This window comes from Mytilus edulis, chromosome 12 (genome assembly GCF_963676685.1).
Source record: "Mytilus edulis chromosome 12, xbMytEdul2.2, whole genome shotgun sequence".
NCBI classification, from domain to species: Eukaryota; Metazoa; Mollusca; class Bivalvia; order Mytilida; family Mytilidae; genus Mytilus; species Mytilus edulis.
The window spans coordinates 53,275,808-53,295,333 of NC_092355.1; the positions used below are offsets into that span (position 1 = coordinate 53,275,808).

The 19,526-nt window shown below is 33.9% G+C and overlaps 1 protein-coding gene and 1 pseudogene across 1 annotated transcript in view; one reads left to right on the plus strand and one right to left on the minus strand.

The window, feature by feature from the left end:
* The window catches only part of LOC139498786 (uncharacterized), a 598,641-nt gene that overhangs the window by 516,830 nt on the left and 62,285 nt on the right, over positions 1-19,526 (minus strand). The window lies entirely within an intron of this gene.
* On the plus strand, positions 3,637-9,521 carry LOC139497694 (uncharacterized; annotated as a pseudogene).

Genomic DNA, 19,526 nt, shown 5'->3' on the forward strand with positions numbered 1-19,526 from the left:
GTATAAATGAAAACAATACTGATACAATATTTTTGCTCAAAAGTGTTTTTGTAAAATTAGTATGCAAGGACTGGGAAATGAAGTCAAATAAAAGTTTGTGAAATTCAAATTGTGCATTTTTTCCTGGAACGAATTGTGAATCTAGGTTGAAATAAGTTATTATGGTTCATTATACAGTATGGGCGTCCTCGACCGACTATATAAGCCGGTTTTGCATTTTGTGCAACCCGGCTAAAAACTGATAAAACGATCAAACTAAATAAAACTTGCATATAACTGATTGGACAAAATGTTGTCATTCTTTAAACGTATTTATTTATTCAAAACACGGGCATAGTCACCATCATGCACCACTAGCATGGTTTCATTATAAAGGTTACCATGAAAAGCGTCCTTGAAGTAATTAGTAGAAAAATACATTTTGTCTCACTAAATCTACGATCAGAAATTCAAGATCCTACCTAGTAAGTGTAAATTTCATTTAGAGAAAAAAAAAGTTATTTTCTTTGCCTGCCAGTCTTTTTTTATTTGGTATTTTAATGTTACGTGCAGAATACTAAATCTATGTACTTTCTTTGTGTTTGGTTGACATGTGTCTAATCAGAGATGACTCGTATTTGTACTCTTTTCCACATACAGTACACATACGTGTTTGTAGTGTATTAATTGTGTTTAATTTGTGCGTGTCTATGCAAATTTCTCTGATGTGTATATTCAGCTATGCATTTTGAAAACTTGAAGTTTTCACAGCCTAATTTGTGTTCCTAATAACTCTTACGCCAAATAAATGTTTTACAACACTTATCACACTTTAATTGATTTACGAGCTCGATGTGTGATCTTCTTCGGGCTGTACTATAAAGTACAATGAGCGTTTAGCTGAACTTTTGTTTTAAATTTCAAATAACAATACTGACAGTCGTGTTTGGTTTCCCCCCATATGTTGTGTGTTTTCATGGTGAGTTCTGGACTCCCTTCTCGTAAAGATTTGATTACGAAAATTACAAGCGACTCCAGTGGTCTGTCCCAAATGTGTGATAGTAATGTGTGATTTCAGCCTGCTCTTTGTTGAAAAAGATTTGCCACAAGTATCACAATCAAACCGTTGCCTGTTCATTATGGATGTATCTAAAATAAATATTAACTACTAAATATTAAAATTCTTAATAAGTGGTGGGCGAATATTGCAAATGCCCCCGTCACACTAGACTACGATCGCACCACACTCACCGTGATCTAAAATAAATTCAAATCGTGTAGGTCGTGGTATAAGTGGCATAAAATGTCACGGAAATTTCGTTATGTTCATGCTTTTTTCTACCACAACGTCCTCATAGCTCTTCTACAACGATCCCGCTACGATTATACCACGTTCTCTTTTCACCACGATTATTCTGCGCATAGGTTCTTGTGGACAGGACCTCCCCTTTTTTTTCTCCAAAATCCAGTATTTTTTTCGTTATGTATTAATTTCAATAATTTTATATTTTTTCTGTTTCATTTAGAACAAAAACATACTACTACTAGTAGTAGTAGTAGTAGTAGTACATGTAGTAGTAGTAGTAGTAGTAGTAGTAGTAGTAGTAGTAGAGACAGAGGTCCTCGGGCGTTATCCTGATCCCGTAAACCTGAATCACAACATATTGCTGCTGAATCTAGATCAAATAAGTTGAACGATGTTTTAATGAAAGATAGGTGAGATGACACAATGAAATGTATCATGCATGGTTGGGCCGTTGGAAAAAAGAGACAACAGGTCCAAAATACATACAAACAAAATCTGGAGAGCTTTTATATCTTTATGTGAAAATGACAATGATCACGACTTCAGAGCTGGAAATGGTCGTAGTAATATGATCGCAGTCAGGTCTTAAGAAGAGCGTGATGAAGACACCGTGCTTGATCGTGCTAGAATCGACCTTTGTAAAGGATATGGTCTTTAACAGCTAAGTATAACCGTAGAATAGTCGTAGTTGTTGGGTTGCATTAAGAAGGTATAGTCTAGTGGTTGTAGTGAGGTCGTAGTAACATCGACGTTAGATCGTAGCGCAGTACCTGCGACTAGAATCGCGCTCACGATCGATACGATGGCACAGCGATCTTTGTGAACTACGACCTTAATGCGCTCCTACTACGACCTGATTTCGCCACGAACGCATCACGATTGTGTTGATACAGTTTACAGTTGGCTACTCTAAATACGATCATCAAGACCTCAAGACCGTACCACGACCATACTCCAATCTACACAATCGCACTACAATCGTCAAAAGCATTTTTTTTAAGAGAGATCGTATTGCTATCATGGCCTAGTGTGACTGGGCCCGGGGTATACTATAAATGTTGCTGAATATTACCAAATATTAAGGATGTGCCCCGAATGCAGTTGTTAACAAACACTAAGTTAGAATTATTTCAATACAACACGTGTGATTACACTAAGTTGGACGTCACTTATAGTACTTGCAAAGCAGTTTCAAAATCGTATTTTTTTTGTTATAAGTATTATAATGAAAAGAAATGACATCTTTTACTCACAAATAAATGATCACCACCTTTAGAACTCATCCTGAAATAATGTGTACGAAAAACTAAACCTAGAAAAGGGGGTCCTGTTCGATTGTTTAGTTTTTAACAATTTTATTTCTTTATACATGTACGCATTTTCGACATTAAATAATGTCTGTTAGGAATCGAATTCATCCAAATCATAATAATAAATAAATATTATAAAATAATCTTATTTATACTTGTAAGGCATGCATATTTCTTTCGGCAATTCTTGAAATTATATCAGTATTTAGATTTAAACTTACCACAGACAGAAAACATAAATCAGGTTAATCGCAAAAAAAGGTAAACTTGAATGATAAGTTCCGCGCACTGATATAGTTTCGTTGTTTATTTTTGGGAAATAACTTAATTTTTACAATAGAAATTAAATTTAAATTAGTTGAATTAAACTCTAGCATAGCTATTTTAACAGTTTTTGTCTTTAAAATTATATAGTAAGAAATGTATTTATCAATGTTATAAAGAACACGTGTATTTGTTGTGACATTTGTCACATGACTAGATATACCTGTTTAAAGTATACTCTAAAGTAATAAGTATTCCACGAGCTAATATAAGCGGGAAGAATTGTATCGGACAGTTCAGTCTGGTCATTTTCTTCAATATGGCCGAACATACAGAAGAAAGTTTACTTCTACAAGACGACTCGTTACCTGATAAAAGCAGTGATGGTGCAAACAGATCATCTTCTGATAGGGACTTACATGACACGTTCTCTCTATTCAAGATGTACATAAACGGGAAAATGGATAGCCTTGAATCCAAGTTGGTACGTGAACAAGACGCGATGTCCAAGAAGATAAAAGAGGAAGTCTCTATCAATTTCAAGCACGAAGGAAACCGAATTCAATTTAAGTTTAATGAAGAAATTGTGAATGATCTCAATAAGCTCTACAAGTCAATACCGTTAACAGAGGCACAGAGTATTCGTGTGGTTCTGGATTTGCTGGATAAAGTTAAAGGCCGTAATAAGCTTATACGGATTGCTGATTCTTCACCGGCAGGATGGTCAACCGTCCGTGAGTATGAGTCCAATGATATTGCTTCTGATAGTGAAGATGAGAAGAAAATTCGCCAGGCGGAGAATCGAGCTATGCGCACGATGAAAGACAAGACAAAAGGGCGTCCCGCTCCGTATTCCAACAAACCCAGATTGCCACCAGCAGAAACTTATGTTAATCCTACCTGCAATCAACAGTTTCAGAGGCAGCCCTTTCGTAACAGCGCCGCACGACGTGAGCCGTGCCAGTGGGACATGTGCTTCTTTTGTAAGCAGTTTGGGCATTGGAGAAAAAATTGCCCCCTCAAATCTGGATCCGTTGATGCCGGATCGTCTGGAGTTGCCAATCACAAGTAAATCTGCAGATGCACCCAGAAATGTAAATGATAAGTATAATTTTACTGATATAGATTGTTTTGAATGTGAATATGAGTCACAGTATGAATTAGATAATTTCCTAACTCAAATTCATTATTTTGAAGAAATTAGTCATAATTTCATGTCATTTACGGGTGTTAAAGGAAGAGTAGCCAAGCATGTAAAATTTTGGGAAAGTATTGGAGCAAATTCCTTTGTTATTGACACAATAAGTAACGGTTATGTCAATTCATTTATTGACCCGCCGGTAAAAATGTTTCTTAAGAATAACAAATCGGCAGTGATGAACGAATCATTTGTCAATCAGACTGTTTCTGAGTTAGTCTCTACAGGTTGTGTTGTTGAAGTACCATTTCAACCTCATGTTGTCAATCCCTTAAGCGTAGCGATTCAAAAATCTGGCAAAAAACGGCTTATTCTTGACTTATCTGTTTTAAATAAATCAATCAAAAAAGACAAAATAAAATTTGAAGATTGGAAGATAGCAGTTCAGTATTTTCAGAGAGATTCGTACATGTATAAATTTGATTTAAGTTCTGGATATTTTCATTTGGACATTTGTCCGCAGCAACAAACCTTTTTAGGTTTCAGATGGAACAATAGATTTTATTGTTTTACAGTTTTAGTATTTGGTATATGTACGGGCCCATATATATTTACAAAATGTCTGAGACCTATGGTAAAATATTGGCGTGAAAACGGTATAGATGTTGTACTGTACCTTGATGATGGTTTTGGTATGTGTACAGATAAATCTAAGTGTATAGAAGATTCAAATTTTGTTAAGAAATCTTAAGAAGACGCCGGTTTTCTTATAAATGAAGGAAAGTCATTTTTTTCCCCTGTACAGTCATTAGAATGGCTTGGTATTGTTTGGAATGCTAGCGATTTTAGTCTCGTTATCCCAGACAGACGTGTAAATGATTTGCGTGTATCGCTTGTATCGGTTATTGGAAGATTTCCGAATATAACTGCTAGGACATTAGCTCAGGTTGTAGGTAAAATTATTTCCATAGCTCCAGTCATTGGCAATGTAGCTAGAATTATGACAAAATTTTGTTATATGGCAATAGAGTGTAGAACAGAATGGGACAAATGACTGTTATTTCCATGTCCATACAAAGTCTTATCAGAACTGCATTTTTGGTTTAAAAACATAAATAGTTAAAACATTAAGTTGTTGGGTCATTACTCAAAGTCACATGTTGTAATTTACTCTGACGCCAGTGGTAAAGGGGCAGGTGCGTATTCAGTAGAACTTGACAAGAAGATTTTTCATGAAACGTGGGATTTTTCTGAAGCTCAAGAAAGTTCGACATGGAGGGAGTTGAAGGCTATAGAGCTAGCCTTGATATCTTTCAAAAATGTTTTTGAAGGCAAAGCGCTGAAATGGTACACAGATAATCAGAACTGTGTTAAAATTGTAAAAGCTGGTAGTATGAATGAAAAACTACAAATTTTAGCTTTGTCGATATTTTCGGTCTGTATTCAAAAATGTATTTCCATTGACATTCAATGGATTCCTAGATCACAAAACTCTCAAGCTGATAACATCAGCAGAATGGTTGATTACGAGGACTGGGGAGTATCAAATGAGTTTTTTCAATTTATGAATGATTTATGGGGTCCTTACACAATAGACAGGTTTGCTAATTCTCAGAATGCAAAATTGTGTAGATACAATTCTCTGTTTTGGAACCCGTGTGCAATAGCTGTAGATGCTTTTACACAAGATTGGTCAAATGAGAATAATTGGTTGGTACCACCTGTTTATTCGGTTATTCGGTGTATCAAACACTTGATTTACTGTAAGGCTATAGGAACCTTGATTGTTCCTAAATGGAAATCGGCAGCCTATTGGACTAAGATTTTTGATAAAAACTTAGAATACCAGGTACATGTTACAGATGTAATTGAATTTATAGATACAGAAGGTATCTTTGTAAAAGGGTCGAACCCAAGTTCTATATTTGCTCAAGAACAATTCATAACACCAGTTTTGGCGGTTATGTTAGATGCTACTGGGTAGCGGTGACACGGTCATATAGAAAATAGTTGACATGGTCACGTGTATTAATGATTTTAATAATAATATAGTGGTGGTGACAAGGTCAAGTATAGACAAATTATAGTTGACAAGGTCAAATGTATGAGACAAGACTTCTGGTTTAATGTGAAGTATGGTCATGCTAATTTAAAAATATATATTATTATTTTGAGCTTATTAATGTTTATAATGTTAACACATTTTACAGACATTTTCAACGTTGGGATATGGCAATCATTGTCCAGCGATATTCATCCTAGTATTCCTGATCATCTTGCTTCCAGATTATGTTTTATCATCGAGGGCGGACAGCACTAGAAAGAAGTACACATATGGATTCAACTCATGGTGTAAGTGGTCAAAATTACATTGCTTTTCTTCATTACCAGCTTCTACTGTACATATTGCATTATACTTAGTTAATATATCAGAAACATTCAACTCTACAAGTAAAGTAGATGAGGCTGTATATGCGATTTCTTGGGCACACAAGCTGGCCGGTTTTCCGAACCCTTGCAGTTCCGACTTGGTTACTTCTGTTCGTGAAGGGGCATACAGAAAAATTGGACACAAAATTAACAAAAAGGAGCCTATTACAGCTAACATTTTATCAAAAATTGTTCATTTATATGGTAAAAATTGTAATAATCTTAAAGATGTACGCATTGCATGCATGTGCTTATTAAGTTATGCAGGATTTTTACGATTCTCTGAATTAGCTAATTTGAAAAGATCTAATGTAACCTTTTTTCCTACTCATGTTAAGCTATTTTTAGAACAGAGCAAAACTGATGTTTATAGGGAAGGTCGTGTTGTAGTTATTGCTAAAACTGGAAATAATACTTGTCCAGTGGCTATGTTCCGGACCATATGAGTATTTGGACCATACGCGTATGGTCATGACCATATGGGTATATACTCATATGGTCCGACCATACGCGTATGGTCGGGGTAATTAACACGTTTACTGTTAAAACTTTACTTTTAATAAGGTATGATCCTTCTAGTTGTCACGTCATTGAAAAGACGCTATCAAAGGTCGATTAATTAATTAATTAAACAATTATCTTAATAAAAATAAACAGTTTCATATAGTAAATTTTACTCACTGGTCAATACTATATTAAACACATTTTATACCAGTCCTATGGTCATTACCGATTTATTGTTACAAGTGAATGGCAATATGTCGTCTTGGGAAGATAACTTTCAAATATTTCTGAATGAACTTTTACAAAAGAAGTCAACTGTTTTACTAACTGATGAAAAGGTTGAAAGGATAAAGAGTCTTATAATTGACACTAAAGACGGTCAGAAAACAGATACACCCAGATTTCGGCAATATGTCAAAGACAAAGGATTCCAACTTGTAACTTGTGCCGTTTTAGGTTTAGAGAATGAGCTGTGTGTTCCAACAAAAGAGGTTAGAATTCTACATATTATGGCTTTGATTAATTTTTAATCTTTACATAAATCAGCATTAGCAGTTCTTTAGCAGCGCAATATTCAGAATTTTCCTGTATGTGTTTTTGTTTTTAATTGCTGTCATCGCATCTTATATGGTTTTTAATAGTTGTAAAATAAATAGACGTTTTTTAGTTAAAAATGTTATTCCAAAAATCAGAATATGCATGTGGTATGACTGTCAATGACACAGCTCTCCACCAGAGACCGCATGACGTTGAAGTTAGCAATTTTTAGGCCTTCAACAATGATCGTTTTATTCATTCTGTAACTCTTACTGGCTTATTTCTTATACCTTTCTTTCGTTTTTCCCCTCAGGAATGTGAGAGACCTGGCCTTCTTGCACACTGGCGTCGTGTAGTGACAGTCGAAAATATGTTCAAGACTTTAAAGCTAGTTCACGAAGGAACTCGGTCTCATACAGGTTATCACAAACTATTCAAAGATGTTGACATAGACTTACAGACGGACAATGACTCACAGACCGACATAGACCTACAGACGGACAATGATTCACAGCACGACATTGACGCACAGAAAGACATAGACTCACAGATAGACAATGATTCACAGACGGATAATGACGCACATACAGACATAGACTCACAGACGGACAATGACTCACAGACGGATCATGATTCTGTTGCAAAACGTAGGCGGCTTGATATAGAGGCAGATATTGATTGCATAATCCTGCATGATCTTTTGACAGAAGAAACTGATACAGTATCAAAAACATTGTCGTTGACAAGTGTCGACTCAACACATGACAAAATAAGGCAAATAGTGGAGAAAAATTATAAACACTCTGTTCAAAACACCATGCGTAAGTACAATAAGAAGATGACAAAATCGAATGCCCATATCGTAAAAGGCTGTTTTGTTACTGTGCGTATACCGGTAGTTGATAGGGCGTCTGGTGATTTTCCACGTTTATTATGCAAAGTAGATGACGTCACCGGCAAGCACCAAACTTTATTTAAGTTGTCCTGTCAATATGGTATATTGCAATCTTATTATGATATTGGTGATCTAGAACTTCTGCATAACACCGTAGGCACATCAGAGTGGTCCACAACCTCAATATCTCTGCACGCAGCTGCTAAGAAGGCTAGCTTTTCCCTTGCTAGCAAACGGTGTAATTGCAAAGGTTCATGCACCACTAGAACGTGCAAATGCAGAAAAGCAATGGTACCGTGTGGTAGCAAATGCCATCCTAAAACTATTTGCAAGAACACAATTAGTGATTATAACTAACTCGTGTAACTGTGGCTTCAATATGTAGTGTTTATGTATAATCATGTAACCTTTGAATTATAAAATTAATCTATTTTCATGTAACCAAGGTTGTGTTTTTTTATGGTAAAGTTTATTGTATAATTTCAACGTTTCTTGTACATATTTGTAAAATACCTATATGGTCCAAATACTCATATGGTCCGGCCCGTTTATAACCAAACGAGTATATACTCATATGGTCCGACCATACGCGTATGGTCGGACCATACGCGTATGGTCGGACCATATGAGTATACCCATATGGTCATGACCATACGCGTATGGTCCAGATACTCATATGGTCCGGAACAGCTATGTTAGAACATTATACGAAGTTAGCTAAAATATCAGAAAATTCTGACGAATTTATATTCAGGTCTTTAAGTTATTGTAGTAAAAGTGATACTTATAAGTTAAGGAAAAATTTACCACTTTCATACACTAGAGCTAGAAAAGTATTGTTGAATGCATTAGAAACCATCGGTTTAGATAAAAAACAGTTTGGTCTTCACAGTTTACGTTCAGGTGGAGCAACCGCTGCAGCAGCAGCAGGAGTTGAAGATCGTCTATTTAAAAAGCATGGGCGATGGAAAAGCGAAAATGCTAAAGATGGTTATATAAAAGAAAGTATAGATAATAGATTGTCAGTATCTAAAAAATTGGGTATATAAGACTATTTTATAGATATAATTATTGCTGTAATATAACTAGTATCTGTTCCCTTTCTTTGTTTTCATTCGATGCTTAACTGTACTGTCCAGGCGAGCTGATATCCCAAATAGTGTTCGGTTTTTTATTTATAAATATTTTATGTTCGTTTGAGTTGACGAACAAGGCTTTATTTGACCAGCAACTAATTCGGAAAGACCATGATTTCAATAAGTTTTATAATGGCCTTGAACTTTAAATATCGACCGATATATACCGTAAACTTATTATTGTATTTTTGCTGCGGCAATGGAGACTTGTAGTGGCCTTGAGAAGTCAATGGCAATACGTGTGAGATTAGCCTTGACTGAGAGCCCAGTCAATGAAAATACGTGTTTATGAATCATTCATAAATTGAGGAAATACAATCGACCTTGATCTGTGGAATGTTGTTATTGGGTCAGTGTAATCTTTCAATATAAACAACAAAGATCCGATTATATATATGCACAAAAAGAATTGTGTACCAGCTATATTGAAAGTATAAACATGTTAGTTTCACTTTATCAAATATATACAAATTTAAATAACAAATGCATGTACATAATTTCTATTGTTGATGTTCTAAAAATAAGTTTGTTATAAACAGCTAGATCACGTGTTTAAATCTATGACTTGAATCATGTGTAACACTTAGAAAATAAATTACACAGCGAAAATAATGAAATAGAAAACAATGTTGGAAGAACACCGATCCAGAAAATATCAGATTAGATAAGGTAAACATACATGTATGTAATAAGAAATCGTCTATTTAGGATTTTTTTTTGGTTAAAAATTCTTACAAGAAAAAGGTATATTAACACATCATTAACAAGCTAGATGAATACTATAGCTGCTACTTAAAGAAGACATTCTTTGAAAAAACTATTATAAATGACACTTTTATAGCCAGACGCTGAATCCTGCTAGCTTTAATATCATAATATCCCTTCAAAGTTCAAAGGAATCGTCATATACGATATAAAAAGACGAAAAAATTTGTATATTCACATTTTAGAACCACCCACCGAATTTTCAGTCCTGACAGCTGCTGAAATTACGCCACCTAATTTCTACAATCATAAAAATGGAAGTCATTGTAGTGATGACGCGCTGTCAATTGAGCTCTTGATATAACCGATCGGATCCGCATAGTATAATTGGCTATGATATTGCATTGAGTCTTGATAAGGGACTAATAAAGCTACCTAAAGGTTGTTTTTTATAACAAAGCATTACATCAACTTTAGACAAATAATTATGTAATGAACATTCTTAATAATTGTTTTAAATATCAATTTTATTTTTAAAAAAAAAGTTTCTTCTTTAAACATGTTAAATATAAATGGTTAAATTCATGTTATAAATATCTAGTTTTGTGTACACTTAACCCACACAAGGCATACATTGACTATTGACTGCGTGTAGAGAAAACATAATTTAAACTACATGTACACTAAATGTTCCGGACCATATGAGTATTTAGACCACACGCGTATGGTCATGACCATATAGATGGGTATATACTGATATGGTCCGACCATACGCGTATGGTCCAACCGTACGCGTATGGTCAAGGTTGAACTCTTCAAAAGGTATGACCCTTCTAGTTGTCACGTCATTAAACGTAATTTTATTTAAGAATTGAATGCTTCTTTTTTAACTTCATTAGGGTGTAAAAGCGTTGACCGAAGTACATTTTGTATGAAGTGCGGAATTCAATACTTATAATTACATTTTTTTTAGCTATGATCATGAAAACTCGAATTTTATTATTGTGTTATTTAATTCACCTGTGCACTTTATTGTGGGACCACGTGTTATCATGAATGAAAAGTTTTATTGAGCAATGCAATTGCTTACGGAATAACACGTGATGTGCAGTTAGCCAATCAGATTAAAGTATCATAATGAAACATACATCTAATGTAATTATTATATTTTAATAATAAAAAAAAAAGAAAATAAGCAGTTTCACACAGTTAATTTTAATCACTATTTGTACGAATAAGAAGATGTCAAAATCAAATGCATATATTGTAAAAGAAAGTTTTGTTACATAACGTATGACGATGGTTGCAGGGCGTCTGGTGATTTACCACGTTTATTGTGTAAAGTAGATGACATCACTGACAAGGACCACATTTAATTTATGTTGTCCTGTGAATATGGTGTACTTCAGTCATGTTACGATATTGGAGGTCTAGAGATTCTTAAAAACACCATAGACAAATCGGCATGACCCGAGATCTCGGTATCACTGCACGTAGCTGTAAAGAAGGCTATCTTTTCATTCGCAAGCAAAAGGTGTAACTAGAAAAAGACGTGCAAAAGCAGAAAAGCTATCGTACCGTGTGGAAGTTAAAGTAACCCTAATAATACATGCAATGATACAATTAGCGATGAAAGCTAAAATCAACTGACTGTGGCATCTACATGTAATGTTTATGTAGCCTTTAAATTATAAAATTAATACATTTCTATGTTACCATCATTTTTTTTAAGATAAAGTTTATTGTATGATTGAAAAGTTTCTAAAGCATATTTAAAAAAAATTACCTATATGGTCACAATACTCATATGGTCCGGCCCGTAAATACCCAAACGAGTATATACTCATATGGTCCGATCATACGCGTACTGTCGGACCATATAAGTATACGCATATGGTCATGACCATACGCATATGGTCCAAATACTCATATGGTCCGGAACATAAACATTGAGTTTTATCAATGGGAACGTATGTCTATTGTGTTTAGTTTACGTGTGAATTACGTACACTAACACAACACCGAATTTAGGTCAATGTGAACACGGCCTCGCTATTGAGCATCATTTAATGTACTTTTATGCATTTTGTCAACTTAAAACTATTATCTGATCGGTTGTCAGAGGGAATTTTCGAAAGTTCAAAAATTTATTTTAAAAAATTCTAATTAAATATTTCGTGGTAGGGAAGACCTGTAAATGTTTCTTTCCAGGCGGAAACCCGGTTGAAATAGAACAAAAGAATCGAAGCTTTGTGTCAGCTCAGCTCTGAGAAGGCGATATATGCTTACTGTAATGTTTACTACAGTGACAAAAATTTTAAAAGTTAATAAAAACAAACAAAATTACAATTTTCTTCTCAATTACGAAGTGTTTTGTTTTAAAAACACCATTTGCATAAGTTTTTAATTTGTCTTGTACATAGTTAAGCAGAACAATTAGATATCAAGTCGACGACATGGGTATCCTTTCAAGTTGGATGAAGAAAATGTATAACCTCCGATTTAAAAAAAAAAATATCACGGACGGAAAACATATTAATCTTTTAGTTCAGTAATTTTCGTGTCTGCCCTTCCATTATGTAACTCAAGAAAAAAATCCAAAAAAAGGGTAACAATTGTATCGAAAAGAGAAAATCGAGTGTACCTTTTTATATAAGGGCGTGTTTGAGTTGAATACTTTGTCTTGATATGGTACAAAGCAAGAATATTTCATACATCGTCTCGCTTCAGATTCTATCATTTTTATATATTAAAGCTACAGGTTGACTTTATAACATAAAAAAAATCACAGTACTAAAAGATGAAATATATGGGTCAAGTGAAATACCTATCTCATGAATCACAAAAACAGAGTAGGTGTGTTCGAATAGCTTTTTTTTTTTTTACTAAAAGTACTTGACGACAGTCTTTCAAGTTGGATGATGAAAATGAATATCTTCGAAAAAAATTGTCATTTTTTTTGTGTGATAACTAGGGTTTAAAATCTTCAACCACTAAAAAAAATCAAGTCTGCCCTTCCACGAAATATTTAATTAGAATTTTTTTTAAAGTTTATTAATTTTTTTTGAAAATTCCACCTGACAACCGATTTATAGACAATACTTTTAAGTTGAATCAATGCAGACACGATCATTAACTGATGCTCATTAGCTAGTTGATACATTTGTCTTTTAAAATACAACTGACATATAAGGATCGTAATAGTGCAATGTGGATAAACTTATCGGTTTCAAAGAGCAAAATTGACAGCGCATCATCTCTACAATGGCTTCCATTTCTACGATTGTGAAAATGAACTGGCGTAATGGGGAGATAATTTTGACAAAGTAGAATCCTGACTGTTTCAACTCGTCGATATCAACAAGATGTGTACAGTACATCCGTTCATTTGGAACGTTTTGTAGGGGTTATTTCCGACTAGGAAAGTATTATCATACAGTATACATCACTTTGTATTGGCTTTGCATCACGATGCACGATGCAAAGCTATTAGTTTCATACGATATTCACGCCATCTTGCAATTATTGCTTAACAAATATTGATTCTCATTGGTTGCTTAATGATGTGGGACAGATTCTATTGGCTAAAATGAAATATACAATATGGAACAACTTCATAAAATACATTGCATTTACATTTCATTGTTTGTTCCTGGTCTTTTTCATTATATTCATAATGGTATTTGAAATAAAAATGAACATGAATTCAGTCATTTTGCCGATTAAGAATATATCAAAGGCACCCTTTTAAGACACTCTTAGGGTGTCTATAACAGAGACAAAATCAAAATTCGAACAAAACAAAATAAAAGGACAATACAAATGTAAAGAAATCACTAAAAAGAAAATTAGTGCTCGTACAAAACAAATAACCGAAAAGGTGACTAGGTGCTCCGGAAGGGTAAGAATATTGCTAAGTTGACTCATGGAAGTATTATATTGATACAATACTTCCATGGTTGACTTAATTTATCATTTACCAACAGTTTAAAAGAATGATATATACGTATATAAACAATACAACAAAGAATGTTTCATCTGAAGACCGGGATATTGTGACGTAGTAAATATTCGTTCAAAATAGAATAGAAGAATATTTGATAAATGAAAGTATATTCAGTAAATAAAGCAAAGATTTGTTAAATTTACAAATAAATAAAAAGGTTCATATTTTAAGAGAAACTTAATAAAATTGATTTAAAAAGTTTTAAACAAAGTTACAACACAATATTATGTAACAGGAAATTATAGAAAACATTATCAAAAAAGATTGTGACAAGTTAATCCCCCTGAAATAAATAAGCTTTAGTAATTATGAAAAAGGGGCACATTTTAGACGGATATTTTTATTTGGTACCGGCATTCGAATGTGGAATGGTGGAAGCTAATCACGGAACCAAGAAAAGACACGCATATTTCAACAAACATGATATATCTGTTTATTACAAGCTGGTGGTACAAAACTCCCATAAAAATAAATTGTATCAAGGATCGGGGTGTGAGTTGTTATCTGAACGACAGAGAAAATCTGATCTCCTTAAGTTTCATGAAATATTTCATAATAAAACTCTTAAACACTAAAGCGGTGTCATCCTCCAGGTACTTTTCAATATTCATAACTATAACATCCGACGAACGAACGAACGACACACAGTATATTGATTAGAACAACAAGTTATCGTAGTTCATTCTATCTTCAATATAAAAATAAGGAGATGTGGTATAATCGCCAATGAGACAACTATCCAACAATGTTATAATATAGTGGATGTATAAGCAATAACAGGCAACCGTACGGCATTCAACAATGCAATCTAATTAAAATATTGATCCCTGATTACGTTATACTAGTACTACATATGAGTATAACGTATAATCAGAGATCAATATTTTAATTAGATTGTCAACAATGAGAAAACACAATACCGTGTAGTGAGCTATAAAAGGCTCCGACATGAAAAATATGAAACAATTCCATTGAGAAAACTAACGGCCTAATTTTTATAATAAAACAATTTTCGAAAAACATTTATGACAGACATGAACCAACGACAACCACAGCACTACAGATTCCTTCCTGACTTGGGACAGGCAAGTAAAGAATGTGGCGGCCGGGGCTTAACATGTCTGTATGCGCTCAACCCCTCCCCCTTAACCTAGGATAGTGGTGTTACAGCACAACATAAGACCAAAAATAAAAAGTCAGTTGCAAAATCAGTTTATCATGGAATACTATCAGACCAGGCGCATATCCAGCCATTTTAAAAAGGGGGTTCCAACCCTCGGAACACCATGAAACGTTCCTGTGATTGAAAAAAAATGGGGTTTCAACCACCAAAACACCCCCTTCCCCCACCACGAATCCGCTAATGAAGACTACATCCATTCAACTAAAACCTTCAAGCATCAGTTACACTTTCGAATGTGTAACTGAGGTTTAAATCAAAATTTAATAACAAGACCAATAATGTTATTAAATTGTAACATATAGCAGGGAAATAAACTCGTGTCAGACATATTTTGTATTGGATTGCAGTAGTTTTAAGGAGAATTTATATGATAGAAACCTCATGGAGAGTAAAATCTGTTCATAAAATTGAGAATGGAAATGGGGAATGTGTCAAAGATCGAGACAACAACCCGACCAAAGAGCAGAAAACAGCCGAACTTGAGTGTCATAGTTATTCGCATGCCCGAAAACCTAAACAATAGAAACTCTTCTGTTCCAATAAAATATAAAAATCCTTTTAGCCTATAATGACTTCCTTTGATATATGTACATTGTAGGTAAAGCCTTGAAACACATATCCTGATGACATTTTTTAACAATTTGAATTGCAGTCGTTTCCTTTTTTCTGTTGACAAGAAGACGGATTATATAAGAACAATATTGAGTCCGAATCTCTTCATATTTTGTGTTCATGTCTTTCAAATAAAATATAATAACAGTGAAAAGCCAGTTTTTATTTAGAATATTTTTAATCATGCATTTGGATTAAACGAGTCAAACAAATCAACCCAACTAAGATAATTTCTACTTCCAATTTTTGTTTACCAAACTTTTGAATTTTACCAAGCGATTGTACAGGAAAGGCCCAAGTGATTGTATGTCAGACGTTGCGCACGATATTGGTGTCACTTTGGAAATATGGGTTAGATGGCGGGATATTCAAATTCTAGCGCTTATCCTATACAATAAATAGCCATGTTATGCATATCATTCGAAAGGAAATGAACCATAGAAATCAATAACATAGATGAATTTGTGCTTTGTCTCTTTTTTGATGAAAAAAATGCACATTTCGATGCCTATAACGTCATTTTAAGGGTGTCCCGCTGTTACAATTTTGTTTAATGTGCGTCTTTGAAATCCCAGTGCGGATTCATTAGTAAGTAGAATGGTTTAAAATTTTACAACTATATTGTATACATTTAACGTTAAATGAAGTTATAGACGTTTTTAACTATAAGAGTAGGAAGATCGTCAGAAAAGTTTAAATAAAAAAAGAGAAAAAATGTCCCAATTTACTGCTCAACCCGTAAAAAAACTTTCTGTCTTCAATTTCATAATATATAACATGCGAAAATGGATTTTAATAATATCAGAAAAATACTACATGTTCCGAAGAAGCTATATGAAGTCATCATTATGTAACTGCGGTCTTATTTTAAAAACATCGTCATTTTTCCCGTGTCCAATAAAATGTCCCGATGGACAAAATTACACAAAAAATAATTCAGAAGCTTTTTATCAAACGAAATTCTACTTTATCTCAAATTTTTATTACCTGTTAACTGATATGAATAGAAAATACATTTAATTTCCTTTAAAATGATCTGATATGTGCTTTTGTTTGAGTTGCAGGTAGAAAATCCGAAACGATCTAAGATGTCCAATGAAATGTCCCCGTAACCGTAATTTGACGTTCGCGTTATAATAACGTTAAACTGTATACGACTTTTCTTGCATATTTGGCATAACATAATTTCATGAAATGGTCTGATCTATATAAAATAAAGTTCTCGTTAATATGCATTAACATGTAGATATGCATTGTCACAAGGATATAAGATGTCGAAATATTTAACTTGGATACTTCATAAAGACAAGGCCAAGGAGCTATAACAAATAGAAAACTTACTAATGACCACACACCCACTTTATAAAAGCAAACAAATTGAAAAAGGAAATGCAAATAAAAGTGAAATCTTCTTCATTATCCTTCTCAGCCCAAAAAAATTAGGCAGTTAGTTTTCTCGTCTTAATAGTTTTACGTTGTCATTTCGGGGCCTTTTATGGCAGACTATGGCATATGGGCTTTGCTTTTGAAGGCCGTACAGTGACCTATAGTTGTTAATTTCTGTGTCATTTTGGTCTCTTGTACAGAGTTGCCTCATTGGCAATTATACCACATCTTTTTTTTGTATACATGTATATTTCAATCATTTAACAAGACATCAAAATTAATTGTCGTTTTGTTTTATTGTTGCATCTATAATTCTTCGCAAAAATTAAAAAATGTTCCTGTAATTGAAATTTTGTTCAAATTCAATGGAATTTTGTGTTTGCACCGGCTTGAAAAAATAAAAAAAAACATTTAAAAGAAGCAACTTCGAAAATCTCTGTACTTTAAGTGGCGTTTCACATGAGTAGAATATAAGGTCAACGATTGAAACTTTCCGTGGAACAACGTCAAAATCGTTGTTTTATTTGGAACGTCGTGTAACGCTAAGTGGCACCAATACCGTGTGGTCGTGTTTGTAGTAAACTCGCAAGCGATTGTACAGTCAATTAAAATATCAGACATTGAAATAATGAATATATTTGGATTTCTACTGGAACAATGGGTATTAAACTTTCTAAACAGGTAAGACTATATATCAGAAAAGCTACATGCGAAAATTCTGGTAGCAACGATTGGTTTTTCAATGTTTTTTTGATATTTCTTATCGCTGTTGTTTGACAGTTTTGATCGATTTACTCGGAGCTTCATCATTCTAAGGAAAACGTTTGGCTGTACTTATCATTTTTACTAGAACACACCCGTGATATCGCGGGTCCGTGATTGAACTAAAGTATATAACTATGTGTAAGCCTTATTTTAGCCTGGATTTTTAGTATTGGTATTGTCATCTGATAAAGTCATGATGATTATAAGATGCACAGTTTTCTCTGCTTTCAATATCTTTCTGTTTCAACCCGTCGACCTGGATTTTATCAATTATTGGTAATATTAATTATTTGGAAAACAAAAGAAACTGGAATGGAGTAATTTTTAATCAACAGCATTGTCCTTTATTAGTTATAAATATATAAATTAAGTTGAACTCTTTGATTCGTTGTTTTACGTCATGCCGGCTAACAAAACTGTATTATATATGCGCCTTATTTTAAGTCTAGATTTTTAGTATTCGTATTGTCATCTTATAAAGTCATACTGATTAAAATACTACAATAGGAAACAACGTGACCATGCTTGAATTTAGTAATGTCAACCCTGTGATTATGACCCGTGTATATAGCAAATCCTAAATACACCGTTTGGTGGTGCGCCTGTCAGATGCGAAACGTACAGATAAGGTCATAAGTAACAGGTGAATATACTATTGGTATCGGTATCGGATTCGACCCGGAACTTGTTAAATTATAATTATTGGCAATATTAATTATGTGGAAAACAAAAGGGTCTGGAGTGGTGTAATTTTTAATCAACACCATTGTCCTATATTAGCTATATATAAAGTTGAATTATTTGATTTGTCGTTTTTACCCCATGACGGCTGACAAATTGGATTTAGTATTATAGATAATTTGATTGGTTCAAATTTACATATAGAATGTTCTCGTTACCAAGTTTTGAAGCAGAAACGTTAAAAAGTAACATTTGAGTTCATCAAACTTTCCATCTAGCAACTTGCTATTTTTTCGAATGTCGGAGCCCCGCTTGACAGTCTCCCAAATGACCAAAATCAATCTGACATACAATGATAATCAAATTCTTTGTCCAAAAAAAAAGTCTTATCAATGTTTACAAAGAAACCCCTCATGCTAACTCTATTTCAGCTAAATACGGGTCTAATTGAATAAGTAAGGACCCCTTATCCACTCACTGGTCCAAAAAAAGTTCATACTAGTGTCATGTTACCAAATAACTACAAATAAAAACTGAAGAAGACTAGTATATAGCTGTCACTGTGTGTGTGTGTGTGGGGGGGGGGGGGGGTGGGGGGGGGGGATATACTTTATTTCTTTTGGTGAAAATTAAAGGATGCATACAGGCAAATAAAATATATGTCGCGTCTCAAATGTTAGTGGTTTGCA